Source organism: Halichoerus grypus, chromosome 1 (assembly GCF_964656455.1).
Source record: "Halichoerus grypus chromosome 1, mHalGry1.hap1.1, whole genome shotgun sequence".
Taxonomy (NCBI): domain Eukaryota; kingdom Metazoa; phylum Chordata; class Mammalia; order Carnivora; family Phocidae; genus Halichoerus; species Halichoerus grypus.
In genome coordinates, this window is record NC_135712.1 from 147,967,720 (window position 1) to 147,990,232 (window position 22,513).

Sequence of the window (22,513 nt, forward strand, 5' to 3'; positions counted from 1 at the left end):
CTTAATTTGTGCCACTCAAAACAACAGAAGACTATGAGAGAAACTTCCTGGTTTCCCCTTTGTTATCCACCTCATAAAAGAAGTCAATGAGCATGTGAAGCTCTCTCCTGAACACCAAGAAATAAGGAATCAAACTGGTGCCTTCAGTCCAAGTGGCATCATATGTGTGGACCGTGATGTCCAACTAACCCATTCACTATCCTGTCTTTGGACAGAGTCTGCACTGTGTTTTACAAAGTTCTATATCTCTGAATACGACTCTCCTTGAGGAAAAGAGAGAGCACTTCCAGATGTCTTTATCCTGCCAATTGAAACATTTCCTATAGCAACCAGCTCTCAAAATCCTTCCCTGGATCTCTCCAATAGAGAATCTATAACCAAGACAAACTTCTCTTACAACATGATGGGGAGAGGACTCTTGTGTCAGTCTTAGCCCTCCAAGAGCTGATGTCAAGTCATAACTATATGTGCAAGAGATTTGTTGAGTAGACCTTTATGAAGAATAAAAGGGAGGAAACAGGAGTCTTCAGGGAGAGCCTCAGACTGAAATGCAACTCTGATGCTCTGGAAGGAGAAAGGGAAGGAAGTAAGATTGGACAGGAAGACCCTCAGACTCCAGTGCAGCTGTGAGAGTTGGTGGGGAGTCCCAGAAAAAATATTGCCCAGTGGAGGACTATTTGTTGAGCAAGAATGGCCCAACTCTAGTTCCCCCACCATCTTCAGTCATTGGTGGGAGCAGCACAGAAAAAGTAGAGCTTCTGCATTTCAGTAGATCCTGAAGGTGCCACAGCTGGACCCCACCAGAGCAGATATCCTGCAATGTATAGTCTGAGAATCCTTAGTCATATTAGGCCAGAAAAGTTGTTTTCTAGTTAGATCTAGCAACACCTCCCGCCAAGTGCCTACTGTTCTCATGGATTGCCCTCAGTACTGTGGAGCAGAGTTTCTGAAGTAGAGGTCCATTCAAGAAGCCCCCACACAGTAATTTTGGCCTTTCTCAGTATGCAGAGTACTCAAAGAGAAGGCTAACTTCCTCCCCTCTTTCAAGATGTCCTTTCCCCTCTAGTACCATCTACTGGGTTGGGACTAGAATGAGGCAAGCCAGGTGATGTGGGGACAAAATTTAGGGAAGGGCTCATTCTCAAGTGCTGATCTTGTACTTGCATTAACCCAAGAGTGAGTGCCTCTTTAAATTTTGCACCCTGGGAACTTTTTTGTCTCATCCTAGTCCTGGCCCTAATGACCAGTGCTTCTGATCCATCCACTGAACTCTGGGGTATCATCGACAGTAAGTCTGAGGTTATTCTACACCATTCATCAATGCCATGGCCTCTGGCTCACTGTTCCCAACTCTACACCTATCCTCAGGCCCAGAATGTTTCATCCAATACACAGGTTTCTCAGGCCCAGTGATGATATGCTCCATTCTACATTCACCACCCACTCAGGTGGTCATACTCTGAACCTTGTCATCACTCAAAGCAACACCAATCTCCTAATTTTGCCAATTATTTCCTCTCCAGTACACTTACCTTATAATCCCCACTGAAACAATTCTCCCAGTGCTATAGGTCTTCTGTAGGTTTTTGACTTTCCATCACTCCCATTCTCTCCTTACCCACTTTGTTGTTGTTTTAAGATTTTATTTATTTTTAGAGAGAGAGAGAGAGAGATTAAGAGAGAAAGAGAGAGAGAGCAGGGAGAGTACCAGAGGGGGTGGGAAAGAGAGGGGAAAGAATCTCAAGCAGACTCTGAGCTGAGAGCAGAAACTGATGGGGTCTCCATCTCACAACCCTGAGATCATGACCTGAGCCAAAACCAAGAATCGGACACTTAACTGACTGAGCCACCCAGGCGCCCCTCCTTATCCACTTTGATGTCATGGTCTACCTTTATACTCACATGTTTGCAAACACTTTCACATTTTTGCCACCTTCTCTCTGCGTCCTACACATCTAGTAAAACCTTGAACTGCTCCTGTTAAACCCAAATTGCTTCACTCTCTGCTCCTGCTCCAGACAGTTGCTGGTCTCACTTCAATTTCATGACCACAAACTTTAGATGGGTTCTAAATACTGTACAATGATTCCATTGCATTTCCCTAGAAAGTTCATTTTCCTTCCCACCAAAATGATATTTTTGTGCCTCTTCTTCTCTTCTCAAATCTCCAATCCTCCTAACCCCTGCCTTCTTCCCCTCCTTAATTCTCAGTCTATGCCCCTAACTCTTACTTCTTTGTTCAGTGATGCAACTTCATTTGTGTCATTAACTGTCCCTTAAATTTTATTCAGAATGGAAATTGCAATACTTCTGAATAAAATCTTGGATTGTCCCATAATTTTTCTGATTGCTTTTATGTAATAAGAAGTCCATTGATTACTTTAAGTCCAAAAACACAGTTGATATGATATTTAGAATCTTGATCCCATGTAATAACCAAGGCTTCCAACTTCATTCAGAGTTCTGACTACTCCCCCTCCCTCAAGTTGAGGCCCGCTGCAGTATGCTGCCTGCTGCCTGGGAAGGGGTTGCTGATTGCTGTCTCACTCACTTGCCTTCCCCTCTCTCATAGATGCTCTGTTTGACTCTTACAGGGCTTGGGATTGGAGAGACAAGGGAAGTAGAAAATTCTCTGCTTTCTGAGCCTAGGCAATGTTTAAAGACCACTTTTGGGGAGTTTTATAAGTTGATCTAAAAGCTCTCATTCCTGGAGATCTCTCAGCTGTAGTTCCTTTGTTTGGAGTAATGTGCTCTTCTCCTACTCATCTGCCCACTCACTTCTTTCCTCAGCCCTGAGAAACCCTGAGGTGGTCCACCTCCAGATTCTGTCTGCTTAGAGGCCCTACTACTAGATGATCTCTCTTTCTCTCTCTCTGATAACTCATATTTCATGCATGGCAACACACAAAGTCCTCTATATGGACAAATTCTGGGTGGGTATGTTTATCAGAACTCCTTCAGTTTCTCTGCCAGCAGAGACACAGCCCATCTTTAGCTGTTTAATGTCCCAAACAGGAATCAAACACTACATCTCCCACCCACATGGCTCTCAAAATGGACCTCCTCACACAGTTCAGATAAAAGACAGGTACCCCACAAAACACCTCTCCAGGGCATTGGTCTCTATACACTGTCTCAGTACATCCAGTCTCCCCATCAAAGAATCATCCTCAAAAGTCCTTCTACCTTCATCCTGACAGCCTTACCTCTTCATCCCTCAATGTGGGTGGAGTTTAAGAGTCATGTAACTATTTCTTCAAAAATTTGAATCTTGGTCTAATACCTCACTTCAGCATATCAGTTCTATTATATTTTGGTGTCTCAATCAGCACTTCCAATTGAACATCCTGTTACACTTCATTGAAAGAATAAAGTTATCAGATGTCTTCCCACTAGCAAGTAGATTAATCTACTTGGCTCTATGAGCATATTCTCTGAATTCCCTGCTCTTAAAATGGAAAAAGAGAGTTTCACCTCCAATGAAGTCATTCTGTGCCCTGATCACATTATACCCTCATCCCCACTATGGTTACCCTTTTCCTTCATCATCAGTGTCGTCATTCCCATCAGCCTTCCAGTATGTTCTATATCCCATCTTAAAACACACACACTCCCTCTCCCTTGTCCCCACATCTCCCTCCCGACTCATCTCCCTGCACTCCTTAACAGCAAAATTGGCTAAAGAATTGTTTAGACTCGCTCTCTGCTCACTTAACTCTGGTTTGTTTGGTTGCTTTGGAGGATTTCTAATTCTTATTTCTAATTCTTATTCTAACTTTAAGATATAGAGAAAAACACAAAGAACAATTCCACAGACAACCACCCATTTACCTCCACTGCTCTGAATAAAAAATGCCAGCTCTTCGGTGATTAAGGGCAGGGCTCTGGAGCCAACCTGCCCGGAATCAAATCCAGATCTGCCCACTTGGGTCTTTGGGTGAGTTATCTAACCTTTCCTGTCTCATCTTCCTCTCTGCAAAAAGGGCTAGTAGTTGCCTCCACCTCATAGTATTGTGAATACTCAGGGACTGAATCAAAGACTCAGATCTGTGCTTGGAGCACTGTAACTGTTTAGCAAATGTTAGCCATCCCACTTACTTTGGATCTCTTCCTTTATTCTTGAAAGAATTAAGACATTAAAGATGAGTTGAGGTGCCCCTTGTACCTCTTCTCAATCCCATTTTCCTCCCTTCTCAGAAGCAACCATTTTCAGAGATTTAGAGCACATATATTTTTTTGCTGGGTTTTTATATTTATATTGCATAAATTTGTTTAATGAATAAGATACAACATCAGGTATTTTTTTAAAATATGTGTAAGTGATATTTCATGTGACTTTCTGCATCTCACTTTTTCATTCATCGTTATTTTTTGAGCTCATCATTCATTTTAACTGTTATTTTTCATCTTATGAATATACCACAGTCTAATAAACTATTTCCAATTGGTGAACATTTACATTGTTTCAGATTTTTAGTATTAAAAGCAATGCTGCTCAGAACAATCTTAAATACACTTGTTTGGGCATATATGTGAAAGTTTCTTTAGGGTACATACCCCTCAAGGGCTGTATACACTCAAACCAAAGTGTTCAAAGCAAATTCTACCTGTAGTGTAGAAAGTTCTTATTTATCCACCTCATCATCCACACTTAGATGTCAGAAATTTTAACTTGTATTAATATGATAAAGTAATAAATCATTGATATTTTAATCATACTCTCCTGGTTCCTTTTTTTTTCTTTTCACTTAGTATTTTTATTTTGTACCTATTAAAATAGCTCTTTTAGATTTTTTTTTCAAGTAGTCTCCACACACTGCACGGAACCCAATGCAGGGCTTGAACTCACAACCCTGAGATCAAGACCTGAGCTGAGATCAAGAGACAGATGCTTAACCAACTGAGCCACACAGGTACCCTTAGATTTCTTTAGACATGAATTATGTATCACTTCTATGAATACATGAAAAAGAGTATATAAGCAAAACTTTTGTACACCCAAAACTAATATAACACTATATGTTAATTATGCTGGAATTTTAAAGAAATGAGTATATAAGCAAAACTAATAATTTAAGTTATTCCTAAAAATTCTTCAGAGTCCATATTTTCCAAATCATTTTTTTAAAAAAAATTTTTATTTTGAGATAATTGTATATGCACATGCAGTTATAAGAAATAATTCAGAGAAATCCCATATGCCCTCCATCCAGTTTCCCCCAATGGAAATGCCTTTCATAACTATAGTACAATATCACAACCAGGAAATTTACGTTGATAGAATCCACTAACTTTATTCAGATTTCACCAGTTTTTCAAGCGTTCATTTGGGTGTGTGTATTTTGTTCTATGCAATTTTATCACTTACAGCGATTCATATGACAGCCAAGGTCAAGGCACAGAACAAATTCATTACAAAGATTTCTTGTGTTCCCCTTAACAGCCAGTCACCACCCTCTCTATCCCACCCCTAAACTCTGGCAACCACTAATCCGTTCTCCCTCTCTACAATTTTGCCATCTCAATAATGTTACTAAACAGAATCATGCAATATGTAGTCTTTGATTCATATGTAATTTATTTTCTTTCCTTCCAAATCATTGGGTGTATCAATAGTTTATTCTTTTCAATTGCTGAGTCACATGATACACGTATGGATGTCACAATTTGTTTAACCATTTACTCATTGAAAGACATCTGGGTTGTTTCCAGTATTCAGCTATTAAGAATATTATGCAGCCATCAAAAGGAATGAAATCTTGCCATTTGCAACGACGTGGATGGAACTAGAGGGTATTATGCTAAGTGAAATAAGTCAATCAGAGAAAGACATTAATCTCAGGAAACAAACTGAGGGTTGCTGGAGTGGTGGGGGCTGGGAGGGATGGGGTGGCTGGGTGGTAGACATTGGGGAGGGTATGTGCTATGGTGAGCACTGTGAATTGTGTAAGACTGTTGAATCACGGACCTGTACCTCTGAAACAAATAATACATTATATGTTAAAAAAAAAAAAAAGAAGATAGTAGGAAGGGAGAAATGAAGGGGGGGAAATAGGAAGGGGAGACAAACCATGAGAAACTATGGACTCTGAGAAACAAACTGAGGGTCCTAGAGAGGAGGGGGTGGGGGGATGGGTTAGCCTGGTGATGGGTATTAAAGAAGGCACATACTAAATGGAGCACTGGGTGTTATACGCAAACAACGAATCATGGAACACCACATCAAAAACTAATGATGTAATGTATGGTGATTAACATAACATAATAAAAAAAAGAAGAAGAAAAAATACAAAAAAAAAAAAAAGAATAAAGGCTGCTATGGGGGTGCCTGGGTGGCTCAGTTGGTTAAGCAGCTGACTTTTCATTTTGGCTCAGGTTATGATCTCAGGGTGATGAGATCAAGCCCTGCTTGGTATTCTCGCTCTCCTTCTCCCTCTTGCCCCTCCCCCACCCTCACCCCTTGCTAGCACGTGTGCACTCTCTCTCTCTTTAAAAAAAAAGAATAAAGCTGCTATGAACATTTATGTACAAGTTTTCATACAAACATAAGTTTTCATTTCTCTGGGATAAATGTCCTAGAGTGCTTCTATAGACTGAATGTTTGTGTCCCCCCCCAAATTCATGTGTTGAAACTTAATCCCCATTATGATGGTGTTTGTAAGTGCAGCTTTTGGGAGGTGTTAGGTCATGAGGGCAGAACCCCTGTGAATGGGATTAGTGCCCTTATATAAAAGACCCCAGAGATTTCCCTTGCCCCTTCCACCACATGTGGACACATTGTGAAGACAGCCATCTGTGAACCAGGAAGAGGACCTCACCAGATGGCACATCTGCCGTGGCCTTGATCTTGGACTCCCCAGCCTCAGAACTGTGAGAAATAAATGTTTATTGTTCATAAGCCACCCAGTCTGTGATATTTTGTTATAGAAACCCAAATGGACTAAGGTAAGTGCCATTGCTGGATGATATAAATGCATGTTTGCTTTTGTAAGAAATTACTATTTTCCAGAATGACTACCATTTTACATTCTTACCAGCAATGTCTGAGTGACCCAATTTCTCCATATTGTCATCAGCATTTGGTGTTATCACTATTTTGTATTTTAGCCATTGGAATAAGTATACAGTGATATCTCCCCTTGATTTTAATTTGCATTTCCTTAATGATTAATGATGTTGAACATCTTTTCATGTCTTTGCCATCTGTAAATCTTCTTTAGTGAAATGTCTGTTCATGTCTATGTTCATTTTTCATTTTTTTTCCTGGTGTTTTGTCAGTATTATTCAATGTTTTCATGTTGAGATTTGAGAATTCTATACATATTCTAGGTAATAGTCCTTTGCCAGATATGTGGTTTGCAAATATTTTCTCCCTGACTGTAACTTGTCTTTTCATCCTCTTAACAGGGTCTTTGGGGCTGCAAAAGTTTTAAATTTTGATGAAATGCAATTTATCAAGTTTTCCTTTTATGGATCATATGTTTGGTGTCAAAGTCTAAGACCTGAAATCTGACATATTTTCCTAAGGTTTTTAGATCTACATTTACATTTATGTGTGTGATCTATTTTGAGTTATCTTTGTGGTTTAGGTTCACATTTTTGCCCACAGATGTCTAATTGCCCCAAAACCATTTGTTAAAAAGTCTATCCTTTCTCCATTAAATTGTTTTTGTACCTTTGTCAAAAATCATTTGGACATATTTGCATGGGTCTATTTCTGAGTTCTCTGTTCTATTTTATTGATCAATGTGTTGATCCCTCCACCACTGCTATACTGTCTGGATCACTGTAGCTATGCAGTGTAGCTATGCTATGCCTTAGCATCAAGTAGAATGACGCTCCCACTCTTTTTTTCAGAGTTATTTTAGCTATTCCAGATCCTGGGTCTTTCCATATAAAATTTAGAATAAGCTTGTCAATGTCTACAAAAACTATTGCTGAGATTTTTTATAGGAATTGCACTAAATTTATAGATTAATTTGGGCAGAATTGACATCTTTACCCTATTGAGTCTTAAAATCCATGAATAAGGTATGTCTCTCCCATTTATTTAGATCTTCTTGAATTTTTTTATCCACCATATTGTAATTTTCAAGATCTAGATTCTGTACTTGTTTTGTTATATTTATACCTGAGTATTTCATTTTCTTTGGAGTAATTATAATGATACTGGGGTTTTAATTTCAGTTTCTGTGTGCTCATTGTTAGTATATAGAAATGTAACTGAAATTTGTGTATTGATCTTGTATCCTGCCATCTTGCTTAACTCGTTGATTAGTTCTGGGAGTTTGTTTTTGTAGAGTCCTTGAGATTTTCTACTAGACAATCATGTCACTTACAAATAGGGACAGTTTTCTTTCTTTCTTTCTACTCTGCATGCTTTTCTGTTTTTTGGGTTTTGTTTTATTGCCTTATTGTACTGGCTAGAACTTCCAGTATTATGTTGAAAAGTGTGGTAAGAGTGGACATTCTTGCCTCATTCCTAATCTTAGAGGAAAAAGCATTTGGTCTTTCACTTTTAAATAGGTTAGCTGAAGGTTTTTTGGTAGACGTTCTTTATCAAGTTGAGGAAGTTCCCCTCTATTCCTAACTTGCTGAGAGTTTTTATCATGAATAGGTGTTAGATTTTGTCAAATTCTTTCTTCTGCATCAGTTGATATGATCATAACATTTTTCTTTTTTAATGCCTGTTGGTATGGTGATCACGTTAATTTATTTTCAAAGATTCAAATTATTTTCCAACCAGCTTTGAATACCTGGAGTAAATCACACTTGGCAGTGGTGCATAATAATTTTCATGCATTGCTGGGTTGAATTTATTAATTTTTTTGATGATTTTTGCATCTAATATCATAAGAGATATTGGTCTCTCTTTTCTTTTTTGGTACTGTCTTTGGTTTTGATATCAGAGTAATATTGGTTTCATAAAATGAGTTGGGAAGTATTCTCTCCTCTTTCATTTTCTGGAAGATATGTAAATATGATTCTTTTTAAAAAAATTTTTGCCATTCGGACCTCCTCTACTATGGACTGCCTTTTTGTATTTTTTGTCCCCTTGTCTCTTGCATTGTTTGTCTTCTTCTAAATTTGTGAAAGTTCTTTGTGTATTCCAGATATAAATTCATTATCTACACTGAAAACGTCTTCTCCAGGCCTATATTCTCTCTTTCTAGTCTATTTAGAAATTAATTTAGAGCAGCATAATATGGTGATCATGTATGTGGCCTCTGGCACAACACTGCCAAGTTTCAAGCCCCACTTCTACTACTTACTAAGCCTATGACTATGGGCAAATGGCATAGCCTGTCTGTGCCTTCATTTCCTCATTGACAACATGAGATAGCAATGACACAAACTTCAGAGCATTGTTTTGACCATAAATATGTAATAACTAAAGAGAAATTCAGAACAATCACTTGCAAAGAATAAATCCTCACCATACATGTTAGTTACTATTTCTTTATTTTTAATGATTTTTGTAAAAAAAAAAAAAAGATTTTAATCTAAATGTAGTCATATATGCCAATCTCTTCCCTTTTTATGATTTATCTAAGAAATTACTCCTTATATGATAGAAAATATAAAGATATTTTTCTGTGATTCTTCTAAAGGTTTAAATTTTTGTGTGTTTTGTTTTTACGTGTTAGTCTTTAATTCACCTGGAATTTTATTCTTTGATATATGAAGTATGGGTCTATGTTGGTTAGGATATAGCCTTGGCTGCTGTAACAGAGAGAACCATATTAACAGAGGCTTAAACAGTTCAAGGTTCATTTCCCTGCCACATAAAAGTCTAGGCAAGTCGTGTGGGACTGGAAGGGCAGCAAGAGAATGATCAGGAGCCAAGGCTCCTTTTATCATGCTGTTCTGATATCTTCACCATGAAGCTTCCATCTCATGGTCCAAAAGGGTTGCTCTGGCTCCTGCTGTTACATCCACATTCCAGCCAGTGTGAAGCAGGAAAAGGAAGTACACATTCTCTCCTCTAAATGCATAACTTGGAGTTGCCCACATTTCTTCTCTCACAACCCCCCACACAGCTAGATGTTGCCACATGACTAGGTTCTAACAAGAACACATTCCCTTCCAGGTTCTGGGCCTCCATTATAATTATTCATCACAGAAGACCAGCTCTGGGGCACCTGGGTAGCTTAGTTGGTTAAGTGTCTGTCTTCAGCTCAGGTCATGATCCCAGGATCCTGGACTCAAGCCCCGCGTTGGGCTCCTTGCTCAGCGGGGAGTCTGCTTCTGCCTCTCCCTCTGCCTGATGCTCCCTCTGCTTGTGCTAGTGCTCCCTCTCACTCTCTCTCTGTCAAATAAATAAATAAAATCTTTCTTAAAAATGTTAAAAGAAGGAGGAGGAGGAGGAGGAGAAGACGGCGAAGAAGATGAAGAAGAAGGAGGAGGAGGAGAAGGAGGAGGAGGAGAGGAGGAGAAGGAAGAGGAGGAGGAGAAGGAGGAGGAGAAGGGGGAGGAGGAAGAGGGGGAGAAGGAGGAAGAGGAGGAGGAGGAGAAGGAGGAGGAGAAAAGAAGAAGAAGAAGAAGGAGGAGGAGGAGGAGGAGGAGGAGAAGGAGGAGGAGGAGACCAGCTCTGGCTGCACACTTGGGGAATGGCACACCGTCCATTAAATCACTTCTTCAGGTCAGGTCTGGCCTACCCACAGTCTCAGCCAATGGTGACCAATTCTGAAGACCAACTCCAAACCCACACTCTATGGTAAATTTCTCTACCACCCACAGGCTGTGTGTTCCTGTGGTAGCCATTATCATCCTCAAATAGCCTTGGGGGTGGCATGCTCCTAATAATTTTTTTTCCACTCTCCCTCTGTCCTATGGTGGCTATTTGTCACATCTGCTACTTTTGGATCCATTAAAGTCTTCTTTACTCCTTTTAGTAGCTAAGCACTTTCTACTAGTTCATAATACTTTGCATTTTCCTATGTGAATAACTAGTGTGGTTTCTGTCTCCTAACAGGACCTTGACTGATACAGTGGCAATGTGCCCAACTGAAAATTCTATTACTCTGAAAACAGATTATCTCTATCATAGAATTCAATATTTTTCTATATTACTTATCATTTGTTCCAATATCATTTTTTTATTTTATTTATTTTTTTAATTTTATTTTATTGTTATGTTAATCCATACATTACATCATTAGTTTTTGATGTAGTGTTCCATGATTCATTGTTTTGTGTATAACACCCAGTGCTCCATTCAATATGTGCCCTCTTTAACACCCATCACCAGGCTAACCCATCCCCCCATCCCCCTCCCCTCTAGAACCCTCAGTTTGTTTCTCAGAGTCCATAATCTCTCATGGTTTGTCTCCCCCTCAGATTTCCCCCTCTTCATTTTTCCCTTTCTACTATCTTCTTTTTTTTTTTTTTTAACATATAATGTATTATTTGTTTCAGGGGTACAGGTCTGTGATTCATCAGTTTTACACAATTCACAGTGCTCACCATAGCACATACCCTCCCCAATATCCATCACCCAGCAACCCCAATGCCCCCAACCCCCACCACTCCAGCAACCCTCAGTTTGTTTCCTGAGATTAAGAATTCCTCATATCAGTGAGATCATATGATACATGTCTTTCTCTGATTGACTTATTTCATTTAGCATAATACCCTCTAGTTCCATCCATGTTGTTGCAAATGGCAAGATTTTGTGTGGGTTTTTTTGATGGCTGCATAATATTCCATTGTATATATATACCACATCTTCTTTATCCATTCATCTGTTGATGGACATCTTGACTCTTTCCATAGCTTGGCTATTGTGGACATTGCTGCTATAAACATTGGGGTACATGTACCCCTTCGGATCACTACATTTGTATCTTTGGGGTAAATATCCAGTAGTGCAATTGCTGGGTCCTACAGTAGCTGTATTTTCAACTTTTTATTTATTTATTTATTTTTAAAGATTTTATTTATTCATTTGAGACACAGAGATACAGAGAGAGAAAGAGAGCACGAGCAGTGGGAGAGGCAGAGGGAGAGGAAGAAGCAGACTCCCCGCTGAGCCAGGAGCCCGATGTGGGGCTCGATCCCAGGACTCCGGGATCATGACCTGAGCCGAAGGCAGATGCCCAACCATCTGAGCCACCCAGGCACCCCTGTATTTTCAACTTTTTGAGGAGCCTCCATACCGTTTCCCAGAGTGGCTGCACCAGCTTGCATTCCCACCAACAGTGTAGGAGGGGTCCCCTTTCTCCGCATCCCCGCCAACATCTGTCATTTCCTGACTTGTTAATTTTAGCCATTCTGACTGGTGTGAGTTGGTATCTCATTGAGGTTTTGATTTGGATTTCTCTGATGCCGAGCAATGTTGAGCACTTTTTCATGTGTCTGTTGGCCATTTGGATGTCTTCTTTGGAAAAATGTCTGTTCATGTCTTCTGCCCATTTCTTGATTGGATCATTTGTTCTTTGGGTGTTGAGTTTAAGAAGTTCTTTATAGATTTTGGATACTAGCCCTTTATCTGATATGTCATTTGCAAATATCTTTTCCCATTCTGTCGGTTGTCTTTTGGTTTTGTTGACTGTTTCCTTTGCTGTGCAAAAGCTTTTTATCTTGATGAAGTCCCAATAGTTCATTTTTGCCCTTGCTTCCCTTGACTTTGGAGATGTTTCTAGGAAGAAGATGTTGCAGCTGAGGTCAAAGAGGTTGCTGCCTGTGTTCTCCTCTAGGATTTTGATGGACTCCTGTCTCACATTTAGGTCTTTCATCCATTTTGAGTCTATTTTTGTGTGTGGTGTAAAGAAATGGTCCAGATTCATTCTTCTGCATGTGGCTGTCCAGTTTTCCCAACACCATTTGTGGAAGAGACTGTCTTTTTTCCAATGGACATTCTTTCCTGCTTTGTCGAAGATTAGTTGACCATAGAGTTGAGGGTCCATTTCTGGGCTCTCTATTCTGTTCCATTGATCTATGTGTCTGTTTTTGTGCCAGTACCATACTGTCTTGATGATTACAGCTTTGTAATAGAGCTTGAAGTCTGGAATTGTGATGCCACCAGCTTTGCTTTGCTTTTTCAACATTCCTGTGGCTATTCAGGGTTTTTCTGGTTCGATACAAATTTTAGGATTGTTTGTTCCTTTTCTTTGAAAAAAAGTTGATAGTATTTTGACAGGGATTGCATTAAGTGTGTAGATTGCTCTAGGTAGCATTGACATCTTCACGATATTTGTTCTTCCAATCCATGAGCATGGAACGTTTTTCCATTCCTTTGTGTCTTCCTCAATATCTTTCATGAGTATTTTATAGCTTTCTGAGTACAGATTCTTTGCCTCTTTGGTTAGATTTATTCCTAGGTATCTTACGGTTTTGAGTGCAATTGTAAATGGGATTGACTCCTTAATTTCTCTTTCTTCTGTCTTGTTGTTGGTGTATAGAAATGCAACTGATTTCTGTGCATTGATTTTATATCCTGCCACTTTACTGAATTCCTGTATGAGTCCTAGCAGTTTTGGGGTGGAGTCTTTTGGGTTTTTCACATAAAGTATCATATCATCTGCAAAGAGTGAGAGTTTGACTTCTTCTTTGCCGATTCGGATGCCTTTTATTTCTTTTTGTTGTCTGATTGCTGTGGCTAGGACTTCTAATACTATGTTGAATAGCAGTGGTGATAGTGGACATCCCTGCCGCGTTCCTGACCTTAGGGGGAAAGCTCTCAGTTTTTCCCCATTGAGAATGATATTTGCTGTGGGTTTTTCATAGATGGCTTTTATGATATTGAGGTATGTACCCTCTATCCCTACACTCTGAAAAGTTTTAATCAAGAAAGGATGCTGTACTTTGTCAAATGCTTTTTCTGCATCTATTGAGAGGATTATATGGTTCTTGTTCTTTCTTTTATTAATGTATTGTATCACATTGTTTGATTTGTGGATGTTGAACCAAACTGGCAGCCCAGGGATAAATCCCACTTGGCCATGGTGAATAATCCTTTTAATGTACTGTTGGATCCTATTGGCTAGTATTTTAGTGAGAATTTTTGCATCCATGTTCATCAGGGATACTGGTCTGTAATTGTCCTTTTTGATGGGGTCTTTGTCTGATTTGGCGATCGAGGTAATGGTGGCCTCATAAAATGAGTTTGGAAGTTTTCCTTCCATTTCTATTTTTTGGAAGAGTTTCAGAAGAATAGGTATTAATTCTTCTTGAAATGTTTGGTAGAATTCCCCTGGGAAGCCATTTGGCCCTGAGTTCTTGTTTGTTGGGAGATTTTTGATTACTGCTTCAACTTCCTTAGTGATTATGGGTCTGTTCAGGTTTTCTATTTCTTCCTGGTTCAGTTTTGGTAGTTTATACATCTCTAGGAATGCATCCATTTCTTCCAGATTATCTAATTTGCTGGCATAGAGTTCCTCATAATATGTTCTTATAATTGTTTGTATTTCTTTGGTGTTGGTTGTGTTCTCTCCTCTTTCATTCATGATTTTATTTCTTTGGATCCTTTCTCTTTTCTTTTTGATAAATCTGGCCAGGGGTTATCAATCTTGTTAATTTTTTCAAAGAACCAGCTCCTAGTTTCGTTGATCTGTTCCACTGTTCTTTTGGTTTCTATTTCATTGATTTCTGCTCTGATCGTTACTATTTCTCTTCTCCTGCTGGGTTTAGGCTTTATTTGCTGTTCTTTCTCCAACTCCTTTAGGTGTAGGGTTAGGTTGTGTATTTGAGACCTTTCTTGTTTCTTGAGAAAGGCTTGTATTGCTATATACTTTCCTCTTAGGACCGCCTCTGCTGCATCCCAAAGATTTTGAGCAGTTGTGTTTTCATTTTCATTGGTTTCCATGAATTTTTTTAATTCTTCTTTAATTTCCTGGGTGACCCATTCATTCTTTAATAGGATGCTCTTTAGCCTCCATGTATTTGAGTTCTTTCCAACTTTCCTCTTGTGATTGAGTTCTAGTTTCAGAGCATTGTGGTCTGAAAATATGCAGGGAATGATCCCAATCTTTTGGTATTGGTTGAGACCTGATTTGTGACCTAGGATGTGATGTATTCTGGAGAATGTTCCATGGGCACTAGAGAAGAATGTGTATTCTGTTACTTTGGGATGGAATGTTCTGAATATATCTGTGAAGTCCATTTGGTCCAGTGTGTCATTTAAAGTCTTTATTTCCTTGTTGATCTTTTGCTTAGATGATCTGTCCATTTCAGTGAGGGGGGTGTTAAAGTCCCCCACTATTATTGTACTGTTGTCGATGTGTTTCTTTGATTTTGTTATTAATTGGCTTATATAATTGGCTGCTCCCATGTTAGGGGCATAGATACTTACAATTGTTAGATCTTCTTGTTGGATAGACCCTTTAAGTATGATATAGTGTCCTACTTCATCTCTTATTATAGTCTTTGGTTTAAAATCCAATTTGTCAGATATAAGGATTGCCACCCCAGCTTTCTTTTGATGTCCATTAGCATGGTAAATTGTTTTCCACCCCCTCACTTTCAATCTGGGGGTGTCTTTGGGTCTAAAATGAGTCTCTTGCAGACAGCATATCAATGGGTCTTGTTTTTTTATCCAATCTGATACCCTGTGTCTTTTGATTGGGGTATTTAGCCCATTTACATTCAGGGTAACTATTGAAAGATATGAATTTAGTGCCATTGTATTGCCTGTAAGGTGACTGTTATTGTATATTGTCTCTGTTCCTTTCTGGTCTATGTTACTTTTAGGCTCTCTCTTTGCTTAGAGGACCCCTTTCAATATTTCTGGTAGGGCTGGTTTCGTGTTTGCAAATTCTTTTAGCTTTTGTTTGTCCTGGAAGATTTTTATCTCTCCTTTTATTTTCAGTGACAGCCTAGCTGGATATAGTATTCTTGGCTGCATATTTTTCTCATTTAGTGCTCTGAATATATCCTGCCAGTCCTTTCTGGCCTGCCAGGTCTCTGTGGATAGGTCTGTTGCCAATCTAATGTTTCTACCATTGTAGGTTACAGACCTCTTGTCCTGAGCTGCTTTCAGGATTTTCTCTTTGTCTCTGAGACTTGTACGTTTTACTATTAGATGTCAGGGTGTTGACCTATTTTTATTGATTTTGAGGGGGGTTCTCTGTGCTTCCTGGATTTTGATGCCTGTTTCCTTCCCCAAATTAGGGAAGTTCTCTGCTATAATTTGCTCCAATATATCTTCTGCCCCTCTTTCTCTTTCCTCTTCTTCTGGGATCCCAATTACTCTATTATTGTTTCATCTTATGGTATCACTTAGCTCTCAAATTCTGCCCTTGTGATCCAGTAGTTGTTTATCTCTCTTTTTCTCAGCTTCTTTATTTTCCATCATTTGGTCTTCTATATCACTGATCCTCTCTTCTGCCTCATTTATCCTAGCAGTTAGAGCCTCCATTTTTGATTGCCCCTCACTAATACCCTTCTTGATTTTGACTTAGTTAGATTTTAGCTCTTTTATTTCTCCAGAAAGGGTCTCTCTAGTATCTTCCATGCTTTTTTCAAGCCCAGCTAGTATCTTTATAATCGTCATTCTGAACTCTAGTTCTGACATCTCACTAATGTCCATATTGATTAGGTCCCTGGCAGTTGGTACTGCCTCCTGGTTTTTTTTTTTTTTTTTTTTTTTTTGAGGTGATTTTTTCCGTCTTGTCATTTTGTCCAGAGGAGAATAGATGAGTGAGAGAACAAAATGCTAACAGGGTAACAACGTCCCCAGAAAAATATACACTAAACAAATCAGAAGAGACCTGAAACTTGGGGGAAAGAAAGGGAAAGAAAGAAAAAGAAAAAGAAGAGGGGGAAAAAAGAATATGATCAAATATGATCAGGCTGGTGAACAGATCAGTGCCACACACTAGATTTTGGGCATATTTTGGTCTGTTAGAAGAAACTGCCTCCCAAAATTTTAAAGAAAGAAAAAACTTATATATGTACAAAAATAAGGGTAAATATGATGAAGGGATGGAATATGACTGTAAAGATGAAAATTATAAAATATTTTATAAAAGGAATTGATAAGACAAGAAGTTGGTTGAAAAAAGAAAGAAGAGAAATTTAAAAAAAAAAAAAGAGAGAGAGAGAATGTGATCAGGCAGGAGACTAGAACAAAGCCATACACTAGAGATTTAGGGTATATTTTGGTCTGTTAGAAGAAACTGTATCCCAAAATTTTAAAGAGAGAACAATTTATATATATACCAAAAATAAGGTTAACTACAATGAAGGGATAGAATATGACTCTAAAAATGAAAAATCAAAAAGATTTTTTAAAAAGGGATTGATAAGATGTTGGTTGAAAAAGGGAAAAAGAAAAATTAAAAAAATAGAAAAAGAAAATTAAAAAAAATTAACTTTGAAAGACTAAAGAATCATGGGGGGGGAAAGCTATGAATTCTATGTGCTGTATTCCCCTAGTGCTGGAGTTCTGCCGTTCTCATTGATCGGTAAACTTGGTCTTCGCTGGCTGTTCTTGCTGATCTTCTGGGGGAGGGGCTTGTTGCCATGGTTCCCAAATGTCTTTGCTGGAGGCAGAATTGCCCTGCCCTTGCCGGGTCTGGGCTAAGTAACCTGCTCGGGTTTGCTCTTGGGAGCTTTTGTTCCCTGCAAGCTTTCAGTACAGCTTTGGAGGACGAGAGTGAAAATGGTGGCCTCCCAATCTCCACCCTGGAGGAGCCGAGAACTCGGGGCCCCACTCCTCAGTGCACCCCAGAGAAAAGCTGTCAATCACTCCCATCTCCCCGGTCTCCGGCCGCACTCTGTGCTCACCCAGCCTGTGACCGAGCATTTCTATCTCTGGCACCCGACCCCATGTGGAGTCTCCAAACCCAGCAGATCCCTGCAGTTTGCTCCCACCTGACTGTGCCGCAGATCATGGTTTATGGCAACCCCAAGCTAAGAGCCCACTCCTCGGCTCCATCTCTGCAGCCAGCTTCCCCGCTCCAATATGTGGGAGCTCTGCCACACTCAGGCACCCCCAGTCTTTCTGTGACCCCGAGGGTCCTGAGACCACACTGTCCCAGTGAGGTTTCCACCCCCTGCTTAGCCACTAGAGCGACATCCCTCAGCGGAGCCAACTTCCAAAATTTCCGATTTTGTGCTCTGCTGCTCTATCACTTGCCAGAAGCGGCGGAAGGAGGCCCCCTCCCCCGCCATCTATCTTCCTGAATATCGCCTCAAATTCATTTCTCCGCAAGTCCTACCTTCCAGAAAGTGGTCGCTTTTCTGTTCAGAGAGTTGCTGCTATTCTTTTCTCTGATCTCCTGTTGAGTTCATAGGTGTTCAGAATGGTTTGATCCCTATGCAGCTGAATTCCTGAGACCAGACAAAATTTAGGTCTCCTACTCCTCCTCCATCTTGCTCCGCCCCCCTCCAATATCATTTTTTTGAGAGCCTTCCACACCCCAAGTGATTTGAAATACCACCTCTGACATATATAGTATCAAGTTCCTACATATGCTTGGATCTGTTTATGGGCACTCTGTGCAATCCCACTAACCTACTTCTCTGTCCCTGTACTTGTAACACACAATGTAAATTACTATTTACACTATGTAAATTACTCTAGTAACTCTGGCAAGCAGTCTCCCTTCCCTGGTCTCACTCAGAATTTTATTACTGTCCTGGCCTTTTCATTGTCCATATGAATTTTTGAATTATTATTTGTTCCACAAAATCACCTGCTAGAATATTTATTTAGAATATACTGAATTCATAGATTATTAGGAAAGAAATGACATCTTGAAAATATTCAGTCTTCCAATCCAATATCAAAATATAGCTTTCCATTTATTCAGATCTTTATGTCCTTCAATAACATCTGAACATAATTTTCATAAAATACTTGCAAGTTTTTATTATATTTATTCCTGGGAAATACTGTGTTGCTATTATGAAAATATCTTGGTTCATTCATGCTACTATAACAAAATACCATAGAAGTAGGGCCTATGAACCACAGAAACTTAGTTCAGACAGTTCTGGAAGCTGCAAGTGCAAGATCAGGGTGCCAGCATAGTTAGGTGAGAGTCTTCTTCTGGATTAGATTTCTCATTGTATCCTCACATGGAGAAAGGGGCTAGGGAACTCTTTGGGGTCTCCTTTGTAAGGGCTCTAATCCCACTCCCAAAGACCCACCTCCTATTGCCATCACCTTGAAGATTAGGATTTCAGCATATGAATTTTAGGAGGACACAAATATTCAGATGATAGCAGAAAGGTACATTTTACCTTTTATGAGTACCTCCTATGATTTTTGCTATTGGACAGGAATGCTATTGATTTTCAAATGCTGATCTTGTATCTGGAAACCTTTTGAACTCTTACTAGTGCTATGTTTGCACATTCTCTTAGATTTTCCTTGTAGACAGTCTGACTTTTGTAAGTAAATGTTTTGTGTCTTCCTTTCAGCCCTTCGGCCTCCATTTCCTTTCTTCTCTTAATGCACTGAGGGCCTCCTGAGCAATGTTGATCAGTGGCAGTGAGAGCGGGCATCATAATCCTGTTTTTGATATTAGCAGAGAACTGAGAGAATGCAGTTCACAGGCAACAACTAACCCAATATCTGGATTGAGACAGGCTCTGTAAGGAAGAACAAGACCTGAGCGTTTGTGTAACAGGGACAGATCCTTGAAATGCCATATAAGCCAGTGAGAAGCTTGAGAGTGTAAAGTTCTTGGAGGGGCCCAGAAATAGGGGTTCACATCCTCTTGCATCCTTTTTCTCCAGGAACTCCACCTGACTTTCACAAGGAAGATTAAGAAGAATCTTGATAAAGCTCCTTCCCTAGTGCTGGCTGGGGAAGAAGAACAGCAGCCACTGCCAGAACTCCACCCAGACCAGTGCTCCCTAATCTCTTCTTAAAAACAAAGGCTTCTTCTGCAATGGGAAGGACAAAACATGAACCTGAGAGCATGGTGGAAACCCACTACAGCTGGGAGACAAAACAAACAGACAAAAAAACAAAAACTCCCCGAGGGCAAGGGGAGACAGGAATATGTGGGAGACCCAGCATTCTATGGAGAGGCAGGAACAACTTTGAAGGCTACATTCCCAAGATCCAGGTTCACATACCCTCCCAAGACTGAGGCTAAGTCAATACATCAAAGGATGTTTCCCTCCCTGCTGCCCACCATCATGCTAGCAAGTGTCCTATAAAAATAACAGTGGAATACAACTGAAAGCTGCAGGAAATTGATTCCCTCAGAAGGACAGCACAAAAGGAAGACCTAAAGCCAATAAAAGAAAGCTTCAAACTCAGCCCAACCACTGATTAGACTGCCACCACCCCACCACCTCTAGCTGACAGCCTGGCAAAAAGAGAAGAATGCTCAGCTTGTGCCACTTGGAGTCAATGGTGGCCTACATTTAATAAAGTTGAAGTGACAGAATTTCCCTAACATAATATTAGGAAGTTCCCTAGCATGAAATGTTGGAGTAGATTTATTATGTGTGACCTGCATATCAGCCCTTCCCAGTCTAACTCTCCAAATAGTCAAAGAGCCTTCCCTTCTCCAAGGCACTGAAAAATACACTAATGAGGGGGGAGAACCAGCATCTTTGAAAGGCTCTGTAGTGTCTGTCTTCTGCAATCAGGTATAATGATGGTATATGCTGTCAGTGACCTGGGTGCCTTGATTTCAGTGGGATGATGGAATTCCAGAGTAGCAGAGGCCAAAAGGCAGTGTGTAACTGCCTTAATTAAAAGACAGGGGAGTGTACTTTTACTATAATAGGCAGCAAAGGAGAAGAGGTAATCAAAATAATTTGCAATATAGCAATCACTGAGGATGGCTAATTAATGGGAATGAAATAGATGGGAAGCCTACTAAAATTCACTTGATCTATTTAACAGGAGAAACTCCAGATCCAGTGGCCAGAAACATAACTTGAGTCACTACAATTAAGAGCAAGCCTCTCCTCCTTAACACAGACTAAGATCCCTTCACTTGAAAGGAAGACAAATTCTCCTTGAAGAATGTATTGCAGAGCTCCATAAGTATATACTGTAAATCTTCTACCAGGCTTTTCTCAAAGGGATCTGCAAGCATTTACTATAGTAACTGTGCACTGGGAAAAAGGAAATACCCAGACCTTTCAAAGGTTACAAAACACTGACTCTGAATCGACACTAATTTGGGGGGGGAACAAAATGCCTCTATGGTCTACTGGTCAAACTGGGGGTTTATGAGGGTCAGATGATGAATAACGTCAAGGTCAAATCATAGTAGATCCTGTAGATTCACTGACCCATTCTCTAGTTACTGAATCTAGATCTGCGTAGTTCAATGTAGTCACTACTAGCCACATGTAGCTATTTAAATTTAAATTTCCACTATCACTGGAAGTTTTATTGGGCAGCACTGGTCTAGACCAGGGATTAACAAATTATGGCCTGTGGGCCAAATCTGGCCTTTTGCCTTTTTCTTCTTTTTGTTTTGTTGTTGTTGTTGTTGTTGGAGTTTCATTTTGTTTTGTTTCTTTTATTTGTTCTTTGGTTTTGGGGATCTTTTGGCATGGCCTGAAAGCTAAGAAAGGTTCTTATCTTTTCTTTTCTTTTTTTTTACTTCCCTGAAATAAATCACACTCAATTGTAGTGAATGATTTTCTTAATGTATCATTGGATTCAGTTTGCTAATATTTTGTTAAGGATTTTTGCAACTATGTTCATCAAAGATATTGGCCTATAGTTTTCTCTTTTTTTTTTTTTTTTTGTAATGTCTTTATCCGGTTTTGGTATCAAGATAATGCTGGCCTCATAGACTGAATTTGGAAGCCTTTATTCCTCTTCTACCTTTTTTTTTTTTTTTTTTTGGAACAGTTTAAGAAGAATAGGTATTAAGTCTTCTTTAAATGTTTTGTAGAATTCACTTGTGAAGGCATCTGGTCCTGGACTTTTGTTTTTGGGAGTTTTTCGATTACTGATTCAATCTCATTGCTAGTAATTGGTCTGTTCAAATTTTCTATTTCTTCTTGATTCAGTTTTGGAAGGTTATATGTTTCTAGGAATTTATTCATTTCTTCGAGGTTGTCCAATTTGTTGGCTACATTTTTAAAGTGTTGAGAAGGAGGAGAAGACAACTATCTGTCCCACAAACATTTAATATCTGGTACCTTACCAAAAAAGTTTGCTGACCCCTGACAGTTGGAATGGCATAGTTGACAACAGGCAAAATCCCCACATTGGCTCTTCGACATAATGGTGTAAGGACTATCATAATAGACAGGGCCAAGTGAAAGCTCCTTGAATTTGCTATCTTTATCCAGAGAGTAAACCAAAGCAGTATCACACTCCTGGGGGAATTTAAAAGATTAGCGCCACCAACAAAGACTTTAAAGATGTAGAGGTAATGACATCTATCACATTCCATTTAACTCACTAGTTTGTCTTGTGCAGGAGGCAGATGGATCTTGGAGAATTACTGTGGATTATTGTTAACCTAATCAGGAGGTGGCTTTAATGGCACTTGCTGTTTCATAGGTAGTAGCTTTATTGGAATAAATCAACATAGCCCCTGGCACCCATATGTAGCTATTGACCTTGCAAATGCTTTTT